The following is a 17650-nucleotide window of genomic DNA, read 5'->3' on the forward strand; positions in this document are numbered from 1 at the left end:
AGATAGATAGATAGATAGATAGATAGATAGATAGATAGATAGATAGATAGATAGATAGATAGATAGATAGATAGATAGATAGATATATGTATGTGGGTGGAAATTCTTCCCCTTGGTGGGGGAGGGACACTAAATCCTCTCCTGGAATATCAACCCATATCCATTTACCCATGATAGCCTACTGCCACCAGACTTAAAGCTCTTGTGTTTCTGCAAATCCTTACTCCCCCATCACTTTATTAAAGTCAGAACAAAGAATTTCGTTGTTGTTCAGTCATTTTAGTCATGTCCAACTCTTCCTGACCCTATTTAGGGTTTTTATGGCAAAGACACTGAAGTGGTTTGCCATTTCCTTCTCCAGCTCATTTTACAGATGAGGAATCTGAAGCATACAAGGTTAAGTGACTTGCCCAGGGTCACACAGCTAATAAGTGTCTGAGGGTGAATTTGAACTCAGGTCTTTCTAGGCCTGGTTCTCTAACCAAAATGCCCAAAATGAAGACTAAAACTACTCTACTTTGTCCCCTCTAGCATCCTAATAATAATGACATTTCTTTAACACTTTAAACATCATAAGATCATTGACATAGGACTGGAAGGAATCTTAGAAGTTGTATAGAATGTTCTCTCTTTATTTTTTCCAGATTAAGAAAGGAGGCTGAAGGAAGTAAGTGGGAATTGTATCACATACAGAGGAAAGGGCAATGGCTCCAAACTCAGAAGATCCGAGTTCAAATGTCAGCCCTGCAACTTACTACCTGTGTAACTCTGGTCAAGTCATTTTAACTCAATAAACATTTATTAAGTGCCTATTATGTGCCTGGTACTGTGCTAAGTAAGCACTAACCTACTCGGCTTCAATTTCCTTATCTGTAAAATAGAGGGGGTGGCATCTACGGCTTCGAGAGTCTCATCCAGTTCTGCTTTAAGGATATAATGCCTATCTTTTTGTGGTGGCAAATAACTGGAAACTAAGGGGGTGCTCACCAACTGGGCTAGGGAGGAACAAATTATGGCCTATGAATGTGACAAAATATTATTGTGCCATGAGAAATGATGAAAGAAACAGTTTCTGAGAAAATTGGGAAGAACTGTATGAAATGCCTCAAGTGAAGTAAACAGAACCAGGAAAGTAATTTATACAACAGAGCCATTTTAAAAACAACAACAAAAACTCTGAAGAAGTACACCCTCCATCTCCTCAAAGTGAAAGGGAATAAGCATTTATGAATGTGCCAGGCACTATGTTAAGCATTTTCCAAATATTATTTCATTTGATCCTCACAACAACCTCGGCAAATAGGTATTTTTATGTTAGTATCCCTATTTTACAGTTGAGGAAACTGAGGCAAACAGAAATTAAATGACTTACCCAGAATCACACAGCTACTACGTGTCTGCTATTAAATCTGAACTCAAGTCATCTTTCTGACTCCAGATCCAGAACTCTATCCACTGAGCCATGTAGCTGACCCAAAATCTCGAAGATGCACTACATATGCAGAATAAGACACACATTTTTTAACACAGTCAATGAGGGATTTTGTTTTGTTTGACTATGCATATCTGTCACAAGGGTTTTGCCTTTCCTTCCCACCCCCCAGTTGCGGAAGGAACAGAAAATAAATGCTTTGTTAATGGAAAAAATAAAATTTAAAAAAGAATATAAAAAATAATATAAAGCCTAAGTCTTTAATTGACGAAGGGTACAAGGAACAGCTAATATAAAGATCATTGAACCAGATGGTCTCTGAGCTCCTAGCTTTAAATCTATGATCCTAAGATCCAATGAAGTCAATGATTTACCAAAGGTTACACAGTTACTAAATGCCACAACCAATGAACTTTAAATTCATGGCATTTTCTACTGCAACAGGCTAAATCTGGAAGGTTTACAAAGCACCTTCTCCAACAATCCTATTAAGTAAGCAATGCAAGTGTTACTCTCCCCATTTCACAGATGAGGAAACGGGAGGCATAAGGAGGTTAACTGACTTGCCCAGAGGTCACAAATCTATTCTAGTATTCATCAGGGCCAAGGCTCAATCTCAGTCTTCTTTCAATCACAGCAAGCTTCATGAAGTCCTCAATCATTTTAAAAAAACATTTTATACTCTGTATTCAATATCATCCCAGCACAACAAAATAAGAGGGCTTTCAGCTTTGATGGGGGTTTCCTGATTTTCTCCTAGTCAACAGGTATTTTTTCAGCAGTCAGAGTAAGTATATAACACTATCTTCACTCTAAAACAAGATTTCATCTGAAAATTTAAAATTTATAAATAAGAAACCCTCTCAGGAGTGCAGGACATGGACAGTTGTTCAGACCTAAGAGGGCCTAAAGCTTACCACGTGACTTCATTCTAGGACCTTTTAAAAAATCCGTAATCGCTTCAAGATGAGGGTCAAACTGCACTTAAGGCCCCTTAAAGTTCATAAATAGAAGAGTTGACTGCAGCAAAATCATCTGGGGATGGCTTGCTAAGGAAAAATGGGTCACCAGCAACTTGTCACTTCTCTATCATTAGTCCAACGGCATAAAAGAAAGATTTAACAAGGCCAGGGCTCCAGAAGCACAGTTATCCAGACATCAGTAAGCAGCACACAGGAAAGACAGTACAGAAATAGGATATTCATCCAGGCTTTGCAATTAGGCTCAAAGATACCAAGATGAAAGGCAAAAGATGTGCAAGACTTTTTTTTCTTAAAAGAGGTGTGGATTGCAGAAGTAATTATCTTAGGAATGCTGCCTAGGTTACAATGATGGAAGGGAAGGAAGGTAGGAAAGGAGGGAAGGAAAGATGTAAAGAAGGAAGGAAGGAGGAGAGAGGAAAGAAGGAAGGAAAAGAGAAAGAGAGGAAGGAAGGTAGAGAGGAAAGAAAGAAAGAAAGAAGAGAGAAGAAAGGAAAAAAGAAAAGGAAGGAAGGGAGGGAGGAAGAGATAAAGAGGAAAAAAGGAAACAAGGAAGGTTGTCAAATATACAATTATTAGTTCGAAACAGATGACTTTATCTGGGAAAGTCAATTTCTGAAACTCCTTTTAAGAAAAAGTTGCTTTTTCAAATTTTGCTCTGGTTTTTAATTCCTGATGAAGCCCTTCTGTTAACTCCTGTTCTCTTAAGAGAACCAGTACAAATGTAAATAAAAATATGCTACGGGAAACTGTCACGGATTAGCCTTAGTCTGCCTAGCCCTCAGGCTCTGGCCCACTCTCACTGCAACAACACACAATTCAGATCAAAGATCTGGAAGGTATCTTCTAGCCCCAGCCCTGATGGTCAACCATGTAGCCACATTTTCCAGGTAAGGAAACTGAGGCATAGAAAAGTTACAGAGATTAAGATGCCTCCAGTCAAACAGGTATTTAGTGGCAAAGTTTGGATCAGAATTCAGATGCTCTATAGCTCATTTTACATAGACCTGGACCACCTCCAAAGTCCTTTTTCACAAAACTATACCATGAGGTAAGTTATTACCAGTATTTTACAGATATGGAAACTGAAGCTCAGAGAATTAAATTATTTGCTCAATTTTACACAGCTTCTTTGGAGGATGGATCACTTCATTCTTTGTAATCGAAGAGGCCAAACTCAGTGCCTAGCAAACACTAGGTACTTAATAAATGCTTGTTTTCGATAAAAGCTGCCAGGAGGGGATACTAAGTATAGAAAATCCAGTTTTCAGCTCACTCCTAATATAATTTTGGGATTAGAAAGGGATTTAAGAGATCACAGAACTTTAGGCTGTAAGAGACCTCAGAGATCATGTAGCCTCAATCCCCTCTTTTGACAAATGAAGAAACTGAGGCACAGAACAGTTAAGTGACTTCTCTAAGATTTGAACCCATATCATGACTCCAAAACCAGTGTTATTTCCTGAATATCATCATCTAGGCCAAGCCCTTTCATTTACAGCAAAGAGCCAGAGAAAGGTGAACTGACATTCCTCCAAGGTCACACAACTAGTTCTGGTCCTATGTGCCTTTTGGTACCTTTTTTACTTAGGAAAAAAGGATGGGAAAGAAGCTGCTTTTTACTAGTTTTACAGGTGAAAAAATAATCTGGAAACAAAACCAGCACTACTCACCTAATTAAACAAACAAACAAACAAAAAAAGCCTTTGGCTAGCTTTTGCATTCACAAATTTACCCCTTTAACTTCTCAATTAAACTGAACTTTGGAAAGGTTAAAAAAAAAAAGCTACTCTCTAAGACCTTCAAAGTCCATTTGTAACCCAGACAAAACCTTAACAATTGAATTATAAATGTATAATGGAAACACTGACAGAATGTTAACCTCTGGCTATGCTAGCGGGCATAATTATACTATGGATTACAGCTCTCTCTTTACAGGGATGCTAGTTTTAGTGCTTCCCGGGGAGATGAAGTATTAATCAGTAACACCTTACTCAGAAGATGACGTTGCACAAAAATGAACAATTTAATCAAGATTACTTCACTGTCCTTAAAATTATGCCCTCAGATCAACAATATCGCAAAGCTGCAATGGCACCAAATAAATGAGTGTGGTTAGACCAACAAAATGTTCCTTCCCTACAGGCTGTTATGGGAAGCTGAGCAAGGCTGGCTATGAAAAATCAAATTATGTTTGTGCTGTACAATGGACAGAAATAATACTATGGACATTCCAGAGCTTAACCAAACCAGAGAAAGCAGGAAATCTACCACTTCCAACTACTAGCAAAATTTAAGTTTGTTGCATCACATCTGCAAGGCCAGGTCTCTTAAAGAAAACCTTAAATTTATTTTTGGACTTTCCTGACTTCACTACAAGTTACTGACACTATTTCCCATCCTTTATTGTCAAATCACAGGAGTCAGGAAGCTCTGGAATGGAATCACTTAGCAGGTGAGTAACCGGACTAACACTGGGCGGAAACACTGAAGGATGTCAGATACCATATTTATTTCCTTTACTTGTGAATACTTTTAATTTTAAAACCACCAGGATATACTTACAAAAACACTCTGGCTGACACCCACTAAGCATTCTGGCTCACACAGAAACTTTGCACAGAAATCAGCGTACTCCGTGCAATCTCCTTGCAAGTCTCATGAGTAAAACATTCAAAATACTCTAATGAGCACCTTTCAGCCACTCAAATTCTTTCATTCCCAGCAATCAAAAAAGGCAGCTATTAAAGGCCAAAGATCTCCTGACTTTTCCAGGAGCTGGGCTGATACTACTCTGCCAGATGGGGAAGCCTTTACTTACTCCTACCTCTGTAACTAGTGATATGCACCCCTCCCCCCTTGCGTTATAGTGCCACCCTGGCAAACATAAGGATGATACAGGAAAAGAAGAGCCAAGACACAAACATCCCTCTTTCCTAAGGCATCCTCCTCCCCCACTAGCCCACCGAAAAAGAAAATCAATACACTAGCCTTATTTAGTGACAAAAGCCAATGCCTTAATCCTTTCTTCAAAGGTTTTGAATTAGGCACCTCCTTTCAGCAGGGGAGTCTGAGGAATACTCTGAGCAAAACTCACTCACTGCTGGGTCCGCGTCCTCCAGTTTTCAACTAAAGGTGATGGGGCATTCTGTGTCAGTCAAGTTCAGGATTAAAGCGGACTAACTGCCCAAGGCCCTTTTCTGCTCTCAAAGTTAAGAAATTTGGAGTTTGCGGATAACCTCCAATGACATCATTCCAGGTACAGCCATTTATGCTCCTAAGTACCAACAAAGGTGAGAGTGGGGGTGGATGACTATGGTTAGGTTCCCGCGGGTTCTTGCCACTCCTAGTGGCTATCAATCACCACATTTCCGGGCAGAAGTCTAGCATAATAAAACAAGTAAACTTTTAAAGAGAGTTAAATAGACTTTTTTGATCTACAGAGAACACCCAACGCTTAGGGTTTCCTTTCTAGGCTTAAATTTTGGAATGCCCCACCCCTGGGAAACTGTGCCCCTGCCTAAACCCCGAGGTCAATACCCTTAATCTCCCCAAGAGATGATTTACACTGTTACATTAAATTAAGAAAAGAAATGCACTTCTCCGAGAGTCGAGTAGACACTCTTGACACAATTCCTTTCCTTTATCCAAGCCAAACCATCCTTATCCTACACAGTACAAAAGAAACAGAGGAGGGAGAAGAGAGTAGTTGGGAGGAGGGGAGATGGTGGGGGAGGAGGGGTTGTCATATTGTTTCTTTAAAAGTTGGAGAATTTCTACGGAGGATGTGGCTTACAAGACCATCTATTTCCCTTCAATACTTGCCCCTCCAGCTTAGAGACCCCTACCACTCTCATTGCCAACGCCCCTGCGCCTCGTCCTTTCCCCAATCTAGCGGTGCCAGGTACCCTTTTCCTCCCACCTCCTCTATAACCTCCTCCCCACCACCTTTCCCCGCCCCAGGTACTAGCAGGCCCTTGCCAAGCCTGGGGGCAACAGAACAGGGAAGAGGAAAAAGAACCCAGGGAAAGGGGCGGATAAAGTGCCTGAGGAGAGTGACCCCAAACTTTTACAGCCCAAGGGGCATTCCCACCAGCCCAACAGCTGGCCTAGCACCGCCGGGCGGGGCGGGGCAGGGCAGGGCAGGGCTGGGGAGGGAAGAGAAGGGAAAAGGGCGGACTTATTGCTCAGACCTGAGGCTCCGCGGAGCACCCAACATGTCCGAGCCTATTCCCCGGCAGCTGGGAACGGGGGGTGTACAGAGAAAGGTAGGGGGGCGGCGAGAGAAACTTTCCCACGCCATCCTTCCTTCTACCCTGCACATAGCTCGTGCAGCTGCCCACACCCCGGGAATTTAAAAAAAAAAATCATCCTAAGAAGCCAGTCCCGTCGCTGCTCCCCATGCGCCCCGGACTGCGCCAAGTTACCTGCCGCTGGGAAAGTTTCCAGCTCCTCCGGGGCGCTCGCTCCCCAAGGCGCACGGCTCAGAGGTCCCGGCGTGCGCGCCCAGCGCAGCGCCCAGCCCAGCCCTGCAGCGCCCCGGCCGCCCCTCGCCGCCTCTGCCCCGCTGCTGCTGGGGCTGCTGCCACTGCCACTGCCCCTCCTCCTCCTCCAGCCGCTCCCGAGGCTGCTACTGCCAGGCGGCTGCTCCGAGCCGGGTTTCCCCGCCTAGCAGGGCCAACACCGGGGCCTCATTGGCAGCGCTAATCCCCGCCCTTGCGCGTTTTCCCGAAGGCACCTTCCTCCATCCCCTCCTCCCGCCCTGCTCCCCCAGCCTCCTTCTCCCCTCCTCCTCCTCCTCCTCCTCCTCCTCCTCCTCCTCCTCCTTCCCCCCTCTCTCCGTGTCTATTTGCAGAACGGACCGGCTGGGGCGCTGCGGGAGCAGCGCTAAATTGACGCTGCGCGCGTTGCCCTTTCTCCTCCACCTCTTCTAATCCTTGCTAACCAGTTACGCGCAGATTCAGAGTCCCGGCTTAAGGAAAGGAGTTTGTCCTTGTAGGTCTGAGTTTTCTCAAGGAATGGGAGTGAGGGTGGAATAGGCAGGAGGGTAATTTTGTCTTCCTTCTTCCTCCTTCAAATCAGTAAAGGGATCCGGCTCTCTCCTCTCCCCCACCATCACCCCCACCCCCGGTCTGGCTGCCTTTTGGAAACAACCAAGGAAAACATATGGGAGCAATTAGACGAGCAGAAGTTTTTGGTTGTTGGGGTTTTTTTTATTTTATTTATTAAAGAAAAAAATCTTTTTGCTCTTGCCCGCTTGTTTCCTCTGCTCATTGGCTTAGTTCTTCCTTTCCCTTTGCAAAAGGCTGTGGCTGGGCGGGGGGGGGGGGGCTTTCCTGAGGCGGTGCAACAGTCGGGTCGGATCAACCTCGACAGAAACAATGCAGAGCACGCAGATAACGAGGTGGCTGACCGGCCAGACCCGTGCTTTTCCACAAGCTTTCCGTGTCTCCGTCAGTTCCGTTCCCTTGGGAATGACCTAGGGTCCCCCAGGGTGCATCTATGTCGAATGCAATCGTTGACTATTAACACTATAGAATATAGGAATTCAGAGTTTTTAAAACATTATTATTTTGGATTGTAATTATAAATCAAATAACTGGAGGTTTAAAATGTGTTTACCTGTACAGAAGAAAGTGCAACAGGCTTTAGAGCTAGCTACCCTGAGTTCGAATGCCAGCTCCCAGCTCCGCATGTAGTTGTCTTGGGCAAACCACTTAACTTCTCACCTGTGGAACGAGGAGTTTGAACTGGATGACCTCCGAGTTCCTTTCCTTTTCTAAATCCAATTCCCCTAAATTTAGTGAATAAGGAGCAGGCCCCTTAGTCAGGAAGACCTGGGTTTAACTCTTGCTTCTGACACATACGGGCTTGGTGACACTGATCAAATTTCTTAACCTCTCTCAGTAGCCCAGGCACTCTGATTAAACATTGCAAGAAAGATGCTGATATGAGTTGGTAGATGGCGTTTCCACTTTGGGAGTTCCCCACACTAATAAAATAACAGGTCTGGGCCTTAATAAAAAAAAAAAAAAAAAAAAGGAGGATGGAGGGATTCCTGCAAAGCCTGAGTCAAAATTCTGCCTATGTATTCTCGACCTTATGAAAGCACTGGATTCCTTAGACCCAACACTCCATTTTTAAGACAGTAAAACCTACCCTGTGCTCTCAATCTGGTACGTGATGTAGGTGTACACTCTCCAAACGCTCCATATTGGCCCTGACCTGAGCACCCTCAGTGAATTGTGCCTATCATGTTTTTTCAGAAGGAATTTTGCATGGTTCGCCTCATCAGTGTGCTTCGAGAATATATATACAGAAGTTGCTATAAACTGGTTTACAGGCAACCCATGACCTAGTCTGTGACATATTCTCTTTTCAAGACAACTATATTTTAAAGGAGTTCCCCATAAAATTTGGCTCCTCACACAGTCTTTCGTAGGATAAAGATAAAGCAATAAGTATCTCCGTGTTTAAGGACTTCAGTAAAAAGCAATAGGGAATTTTGTCAGTATAACAGGACTTATGAAATTTGTTGAATTTTCACTTGTAGTTTCAAGCTTAGTTATTAACAACCTAATATTTGAGCTATAAATTCATCCAAACCAAAAAAATGCTGCTGTGAAGGCACCCTTTGTCTTACTTCAAAAGTCACATTACTGAAACCCATAGTGTAATTCATTTTCTTTTAATTTACACTAAGATGGGAGAGGGAGGTCTTGTGAATGTTATTTTAAGATATTTTAAATGCATGAAAGTTATCAAATTACCATTAACAGGAGTGAGTAGGCAAGGCATCAAAGGGAGAACTGGAGAATACAAAGCAAAAGAGAGCCTCCTACCTGATTCTAATAAATGTGTAATATTAAGAGGTAAAAGAAGTAGCAACAGACTGGCTGGCTCATCTCCCAGTACAAATTAACATATAGCAGGTCAAATTTATTCTTTGCATTACTTTTTTTTACTTCCCATTTTCTCCAAGCTCTATCTTCAAATATATGCAATAAAATTTCTATTTAGTCACTCTTTGGAGGGGCAAGTAGGTGGTGCAGTGAATTGAGTGCCCCAGCCAGGAGTCAGGAAGACACTGCATTCAAAGTCAACCTCACACTAGCTGTGTGACCTTGGGCAAGTCATTTAACCCTGTTTCCCTCTATTAGTTGTCTGTAAAATGAGCTAGAAAAGGACATGGGAAACCACTTTAGTATCTCTGCCCAGAAAACCCCCAAATGGGGTCATGAGGAGTTGGACACAATTGGACAATCATGATTTGAAGTTGAATTTAATGAAGTTCCCCCATAAGTAGAAACTGACAGAAATCTGTAGATTTATCAATTACCATTAATTCCTTTAAGTTCTTTCTTTAGTGGCTTAATTTTTTTTAAGTGCCTCCAGAGCAATGATATAAATTAACATTTTAAGCACTGTTTAACGTTTTAAGCAGTCATATGGCTAGCAATCTGAAATTTGTACACAGAGGGGCCCTGTCTCTCCTTCTTCCTGCAATGTTTATATAATTCAAAATATACATGTTATACTATACAATTTAATCTCCAGTTTTAAACAGCTAACATTACATACAGCTATGTCACAGGAAGAACATCAAAACAACTGTTGTTGGGGTGGGAAGAACATATAGTTTAAACAAAAAGAATGAAAAAACCACAATATAAAGTAATTATTTAAAATTGCTGGTTAAAATTTTTTCCACAAAAATCAATATTATAAAGAAAAAATTGGAACATTTTTGAGCTTTCTATATGAATGAATGAATATATGAAATGAGAGCCAGGAAGACCTCATTTCAAATCCTACCTCTGAAACAAGTTGTGTGACAATAAGCAAGTCACTTAAACTTGATGAGCCTCAGCTGCACCTCTCAGATTTGTCTACTAAGGGCTCTAAATTGGTTGTGGTCTGCTTAATACATAGTATTACCATAGGAAAAAATAAGCGTATAAAATACTAAGTAAGTCCCGTTTCAAGTGAATTTAAATAACCTCTCCTTCCCATTAAAAAAAAAATCTTCCTTTATTTCCTTTCCTTTGATTTTGTGTTACTGAAGAGGATTGAGGGACCAGATATTGGTATAGGTAGGGTGAGTATGCTTCCTTATTGTTATTATCCCCATCTCTTGTACTTTAAAAGGTTTTATAGTTGGCTTTGCATTATATGTGAAAAGAGGAAACGACATTTGTTTTGGAGTAAGAAGACCTGGGTTCCAACAATGCCTCTGTAATTTACAACCTGTTTGATTGACTGAGGACAAAGTAGTCTCCTTGGGCCCTTGTTTCTTCCACTGTGAAATAAGGGAGTTGAACTGGAGGGTCTATTGGGTCGCTAATAGCTCTAAATCTAAGAAGTACGAACCCCAGCTGGAAAAAGAGTGATATGTTTTGATTACGAATCTTAATATTTATCATGTATGCCATATGTTTGTATGTTGTACTTAAAAACACAAGGAGATTACAATATTTTTCTGGCCCTCAAGTTTGCAAGCTTTTCAACGCTTGGAGAAGTAAAACAACAAATATTAAACTGGTAGGTCATTTTACCGTACATATTGCCTGGAGCAGGAAACCATGCATTGAAAGGAAATATATGCTTCCCTAGGCCCAGACTCTTTGATTTTGTTTAAAAAATCAAAGTTAGGATCAGTGCCAGTGTTTATAGCCTATCTTACACACACAGTGAAAGGAGAAATGCTTTGAATACTGTAGTCCTTAAACAAAAATTGGAAAAAAAAAAAAAGACAGTAGTGACAGAGTAAAGGCACTTCAAGGCATATTAGAAAGCATTTTGGGGAGAAGGATCTGTCTAGACTTTAGAAAGCCAAAGTAAATGTAATTCAGAAAGACTTGGACAAAATACAGAAATAAGAATCACCTATCACTAACACAGTCTTGACATGTGAAATGGCATTTAGTCATATATAGGTACTAATTCATGGTTAGACGTAGCCTAAGGCCAAACATTGTATCTTATTTCATCTTTCTATACTACCACCTCCCTTCCCCATCACTTTGAACTTCTTTGTATATATCTTGTGTTTGTTTGTCTGTGGAGATGTTGTATCACTCTAATAAAAGGTTCATAACCTTTTTTATGTCATGGACCCCTTTGGCAATCTGGTGAAGCCTATGGACTCATTCTCAGAATAATATAAATGCACAAAATAAAGTACATAAAGTTGCAAAGCAAATAAATTAGGTTGAAACACAGTTAACAAAAAAAAAATATTTTAAGTCCATGGACCCTAGTTAAGAATTCTTGGTTAATAGAACATAAGCCCCTTGAGAGGAGAAACTGTCTCACTTTTATTGGTGCCTAGCACATTGCCTAGGTGTGGCTTAACAAATGTTCGTTGATTTATTGATTATAGATTTATTGATTACAAAAACTATAACCAAGTCCAGTCAGTTAAACTGAAACAGTTGGCAGGAAAATGGGAAAGAAAATCTCTAAATGGATCTAACACATGGATATCCAGTATTTTAGAAACTCAACTACTATGGGTTAAGCTCTGAATTATTTAAATAGATAAGCAAAGAACAAGCTAGAGAAAGAAAGTAAGAACTGCTGTAGACTTTAGTATTACAGCATGTTCCCTAGTTGGAATACTAAAGTCTACAGCAGTTCTTCCTAATATTAAAAAAAAAAAATAGACTTAGCCAAAGCTAAATTTTGTGGATGATTTTCCAAACCGTAGCTGACTGAATGATCTATGCAGAAATATGTGGAATTTCCTGTGGCTAGAAAATTATAACATGGTACAATCAGGTAGTGATAAGTACTTAAATAAGTATGGTGGACAATGATTAGGATAATGATAAGATAGTAAGAGTGAATGCAACCTTAGAGCTGAATCTCGTAAATAGTTTCTTTCTCTGCTTGGTGTCTTCTGCTTTCCTAAATAAGAATTGTAATTTTTTTCCCCTTTATTCCTCTCTGTTATTTACCTAGCACTGTTTTGGTCAACAGTGGTAGTAAAAACAGATCTGAAGACTTCAATGACCCTATTTGCTGAAAGTGAAAGGAAGAGTATTTAAAAGATGTGTGAATAGCTGTTATTTACTGGTGGGGGAAAGGAGGGAGAGAGAGAAAAAAGGGCAGTTATTAAGCTCTTGTACTTAAAAGAAGTGTAAATAACTGCTGCTTACTCTGATGTAGGGGGAGGGGAGGGAAAAAAGTGAGATGTAGGGCATTTATTAAGCTCTTGGCTACCCCTTGCCCTTATCAGGACAAGGAGTCAAAAGTTAGCCTTAGAATCTGGGTGAAGAATGAAGTACTTTTAATCTAATCCAAACTAATAATCATTTATCCTATGCATTCCATTTCCCCCCATTTAATGGTAAATGTCTGCTAAATGGAGGGAAAATTTTGCTAATACAATTTCACCATTCTTTAAGCAAACCTAATATGTGAAAATCCAGATTTCTTAGTGACCTAAATTAGGTAGAAGTCTTCACTTTACAAAAAGATTCAAAACAGAATTTTTTAAAATAACAAAATGCTTCCTTAAATTTTATTAACTCTCAATTCTCAAGGACACATCTGTCTTGAAAAGCAAAGTAAATATGTAATGTTAATCTTTTTTTTTAAATTTTAGGCGATTGGGGTTAAGTGACTTGCCCAAGGTCACACAGCTAGTAAGTGTCAAGTGTTTGGTCTGAGGCTGGATTTGAACTCAGGTCCATCCTGATTTCAGGGCCAATGCTCTATCCACTGTGCCACCTAGCTGCCCCCGTAATGTTAATTTTAAAATAATCTTACCTCCCTAGGAAGAAATATCAGTTTACTTCCATTCCATTCTATGTTTATGAAATGCCTTCTATGGGTAGAGAACAGGGGTAGGTGCTAACGGAGATACAATGGTAAACAAAGTCTTTACCCTATTAGAGCTTATAATCCACAGTAGTAGATAGCTATAATATATATATATATTTGTTGTTAGGTCATTTTTCAATTGTATCTGACTGTCCATGACCCTATTTAGGGTTTTCTTGGCAGAGATACTAGAGTAGGTTGCCATTTCCTTCTCCAACTCACTTTACAGATGAGGAAACTGAGTCAAACTGGGTTAAGTAATTTGCCCAGGGTCACACAGATAATGTCTGAAGCCAGATTTGAACTCATAAAGTTGAGTCTTCCTGACTTCAAGCCTTCTATCCACTGTGCCACCTAGCTGCCCTAACATACATATGGCTATAATTTTTAAAACAATATTAAAACATCTTTGCATATGATGTTCAACTGATCAGTTTATTTGAAGAAAGACATTATGATATAGGCAGCTGGATGGTACAATGGATAGAGCACTGGACCTGGAGTCAGAAAGGCCTAAATTCAAATCTGAATCCAGACATTTACTAGCTAGGTGACCTTGGGCAAATCACTTACCCTGTTTGCTTCAGTTTCCTCAACTGTAAAATAGGGTTAATAATAGCAACTACTTCTCAGGGTTGTAGTGAAGACTAAGTGCACAGTGCCTGGCACATAGTAGACATTGTATAAATGCTGGCTATGATGGTGATGATAATGATGATAGATTACATCCAGTTTCCCCACCCCTGGATTAGATAATATACAGTAGCGCCAAACAAGGTTTAGTAAATCAAAAAAGTTTCCAGCATAAGGTTGGAGAAGAGGAATTGTTTCATTTTGCATGAAGATTATGAAGATCTTTAATTAAAATTTAATCACATTCCTACTGCTAACCTAACAGGGAGACACAAGTTAAGGGCATCAGTAATATTGGTAATGATCATTTGACTGAAAAAAACTGAATATGCTTGGAATGGCCCATTTAAAATGATTGATAAACTAGAATTCATGTTTTTTTCAGAAAAGACTTTATAACATGACCTTATTCTCTGTTACAGAAGTAGTAGAATTTGAAGTTAGAGGCATAAACAATTTAGCTCTAAATTTCCGTTCCTACAATCTCTTGTAAACCGTCACATACAAAATCTCTATTACTTTTAGTGGGAGTTTGTGTAACTAAGAGGAAATTGTTGATATCGGTAAATATCTAGAAAAATTCAAGCGATAATAGTTCATGAAAGGAATTACCACTTCCCTCCAGCACCAGCACCAGCACCAGTGCTCAAAACTATCCACTTAGTAAAGATTGATTTGGCTACCTAGTGAGCTGTAGCTAAAGGCCTTTTATCTGTCTGTGATTTCAAAGCTCTAGTTGAGCTTCCTTTTGCTAATGTATTACCCTCACTATTCAGGGCTTTTAACGTCTTTGAAAAGACCTCCTGAAGGGAAAGTGATTACTGATAGAATTACAATAGGAATGGGTTAAAACAAGATGTCAGGGATCTGAAATAAGGCAACAATGCACTGGAGGTCTAAATTAGATGCTGTCCTTGGAAGCTCTTTCTTCTTACTTCTTTCTTCCTTAACTAGAGTCTCTAGGAAAGTTAAAGGCCTAGAACTTGGACACAGAACTAGAACCTACATGGGGGGGGGGGGAACTACATGCATTTGCTACTAAAGGTTAACAAGGAAGCTGTATTTGTTCTTCAAATGGAAGAAATTGAAAAATACCTGCTATCTTGAGGCTCCCTGTCATCATGAGGCACAGACCAAGTTACCCTCATGTCCCTGGTTCTTATTGGCATGGGTAAGGAGAAAGGAACATAAATCAATTTTAAATGTCCTGAACTCAAATAGCATTAATAGCATTCCCCCACCCCCCACCCCTGAACATGGATGACACAGAGACCTAATTGTGAGGTTCATTAGAGTCATTAGAAAAATGAGACAGGAAAAGAACAGAACATGAACTAATTGTAATAAATCCTGCCTGAGTAAAGTGAGGGCAAACAACCTGACTCTCTCTAAAGGAAAGATAGAAACGTGTACAGAAGCTTCTGAGAACCAATTACCTAATGACAAGATCTGTCTGATCTTCCTTTCCTTTTAACCAAAGCAAAATTATTCTGAGTGATATAAATAGGACTACAACCTAAAAAAATCAAGTCTTTAGTGACAGTTATCAAATCCACATGGTATTAGATTGTAAATTAGAAAAACTGCTCAACGGAATAGAATGGAAATTCCAGAAATAAATTCAAATTATTTTAAAAGCTTATGACAAATTAGAAGTAACACAACAATGAAGAAAGGAATTTCTATTTAATAAAGGTTGTTGAAACAATTGGATAACAGTATGGTGAAGAATTAACATGGGACTATAGGGTATACCATAAATAGTAACAACATTCAGATTAGTCAAAAAATTAACATCCAAAAAATGTAGGGGAAAAAAACTAAAAGATAATAAAATTCAATAAATATTTATTAAGATTCTAGAATGTTCAATGCACTCGCTTAGGTACTGATGACACAAAGATAAAACAAGACATAGTTCTTACCCTCTAGAATTTACAATCTAATACTTTAATATATTCTGATTGGGACAAATCCCAATCCATCCATGCTTTCTCATCCCTTGTGACTCCTGTGCATGTACTACCCTAAAACCCCTGCAGGAGATTTCCCAGTGTGCTGTAGGCCCTTGCTGTGGGCCTTTTAACACTACGTACATTCTGGGTGACATGACCAGCGACTACCAATTGCAGTTATGCACCCTTTGAATGATACTCCATTTTTTACATGAGACTGCTAATATGCTGCATCCTAGTTATGCCCCTCATACTTGATCATACTCTGCCATCAATAATATGTAGTGGGAAAGAACTGGAAATTGCAGGGATGTCCATCAATTAGGGAATGGCTGAACAAGTTGTGGTCTGTGATCATAACGGAATACTACTGTGCTATAAGAAATGATGAGCTCAATGATCTTAGAAAAACATGGAAAAACTTGCACAAAATAATGAAGAGCAAAATGAGCAGAACCAAGAGAACATTGTATACAGTAACAGCAATATTTTTATTAATTTATTTTTAGTTTTCAATATTCACTTCCATAAACTTTTGAGTTTTAAGTTTTCTCCCCCTCACTCCTCACCTCCCTCCATAAGATGGTGAACAATCTGATATAAGCTCTACATATACATTCCTATTAAACATATTTTCATATTAGTCATGTTGTAAAGAAGAATTAGAACCAATAGGAAGAACCACAAGAAAGAAGAAACAAAACAAAACAGAAGAAAAATAAAGCAAATAATATGCTTCGATCTGCATTCAAACTCCATAATTCTTTCTCTGGATGTGGATAGCATTTTCCAGCATGAGACTTTTGAAGATGTCTTAGATCCTTGCATTGCTGAGAAGAGCTAAGTCTATCAAAGTTAGTCATCGCAAAACGTGGCTGTTACTATGTACAACATTTTCCTGGTTCTGCTCACTTCACTCATTATCGGTCCATACAAGTCTTTCCAGGTTTTTCTGAAGTCTGCTACAGCAATATTATTCTATGAATGACTTTGAGCGAATAAAACACTTTGACCATTATAAATACTCAAATTAACTATAAAAGACATATGAAGAAAGATGCTATTTGCATCCAGAGAAAGAACTGATAAATAGAAGCATGTGTAGAATAATTTTACAAATCTATACCTATTTGTGTCTAATGACAGCCATCTCTAAGGCAGACTAGGGGGACAGGGAAAGGGAGAAAAAAAGGGGGGAAAGGGAAATTTACACAATAACTTGGTTGTATTTAAAAGGAATACTAAGTTGTACATAGTGAATTTGTGGTTTCATGTGCAATCATCTTTTTTTATTGTACTATGTTATGAAAATGCTTGTTTTATTCCATAAATTTAAAAAATAATTCAAATTTAAAAAAATAATTTGCTGAAGCCTATTTAGATTCTTTGAATACAGTGGCAGTGCATGATTCCTACCATTGGTGGTGGGATTGGTGCTCAGAAAACCTGTTTTTATTTCAGAAGAAGTTCAGAGATGCTGAAAGTGCTATGGAGTTTCCCAAATGTAGTTTCTCTGTGTAGTTGAATCCTCCTGTTCAATTCTAGAGGAGGAAGGGAATAAATATTTATATAGTCCCTACTATGTGCCAAGCCCTGTGCTAACCACTTTACAAATATTATCTCATTTGATCTCACAACAACCTTGTGAGGTAGGTGCTGTTATTATCCCCATTTTACAGTTGAGGAAACTGAAGCAACCAAAAGTTGTAACTTGCCCAATGTCACAGAGTTAGCAAGTATCTGTGGCTGGATTTGAACTCAGGAATTCCTGGTTCTAGGTCCAGTGCGAGATCCATTGTACCGCCTAGCTGCTTAAATTCTGG

At 39.5% G+C, this 17650-nt stretch overlaps 1 protein-coding gene across 1 annotated transcript in view; it reads right to left on the reverse strand.

Annotated features, from left to right (window-relative positions):
- Window positions 1–6919, reverse strand: part of TANC1 (tetratricopeptide repeat, ankyrin repeat and coiled-coil containing 1) — a 265490-nt gene extending 258571 nt beyond the window's left edge. The window contains exon 1 of the mRNA XM_027866155.1: window positions 6840–6919. The gene's annotated coding sequence lies outside the window, so the exon portion shown is untranslated. The remainder of the gene's footprint in view (window positions 1–6839) is intronic.
- Window positions 6920–17650: the final 10731 nt, after the last annotated feature.

Source organism: Vombatus ursinus, unplaced genomic scaffold (assembly GCF_900497805.2).
Source record: "Vombatus ursinus unplaced genomic scaffold, bare-nosed wombat genome assembly UNPS02014779.1, whole genome shotgun sequence".
NCBI classification, from domain to species: domain Eukaryota; kingdom Metazoa; phylum Chordata; class Mammalia; order Diprotodontia; family Vombatidae; genus Vombatus; species Vombatus ursinus.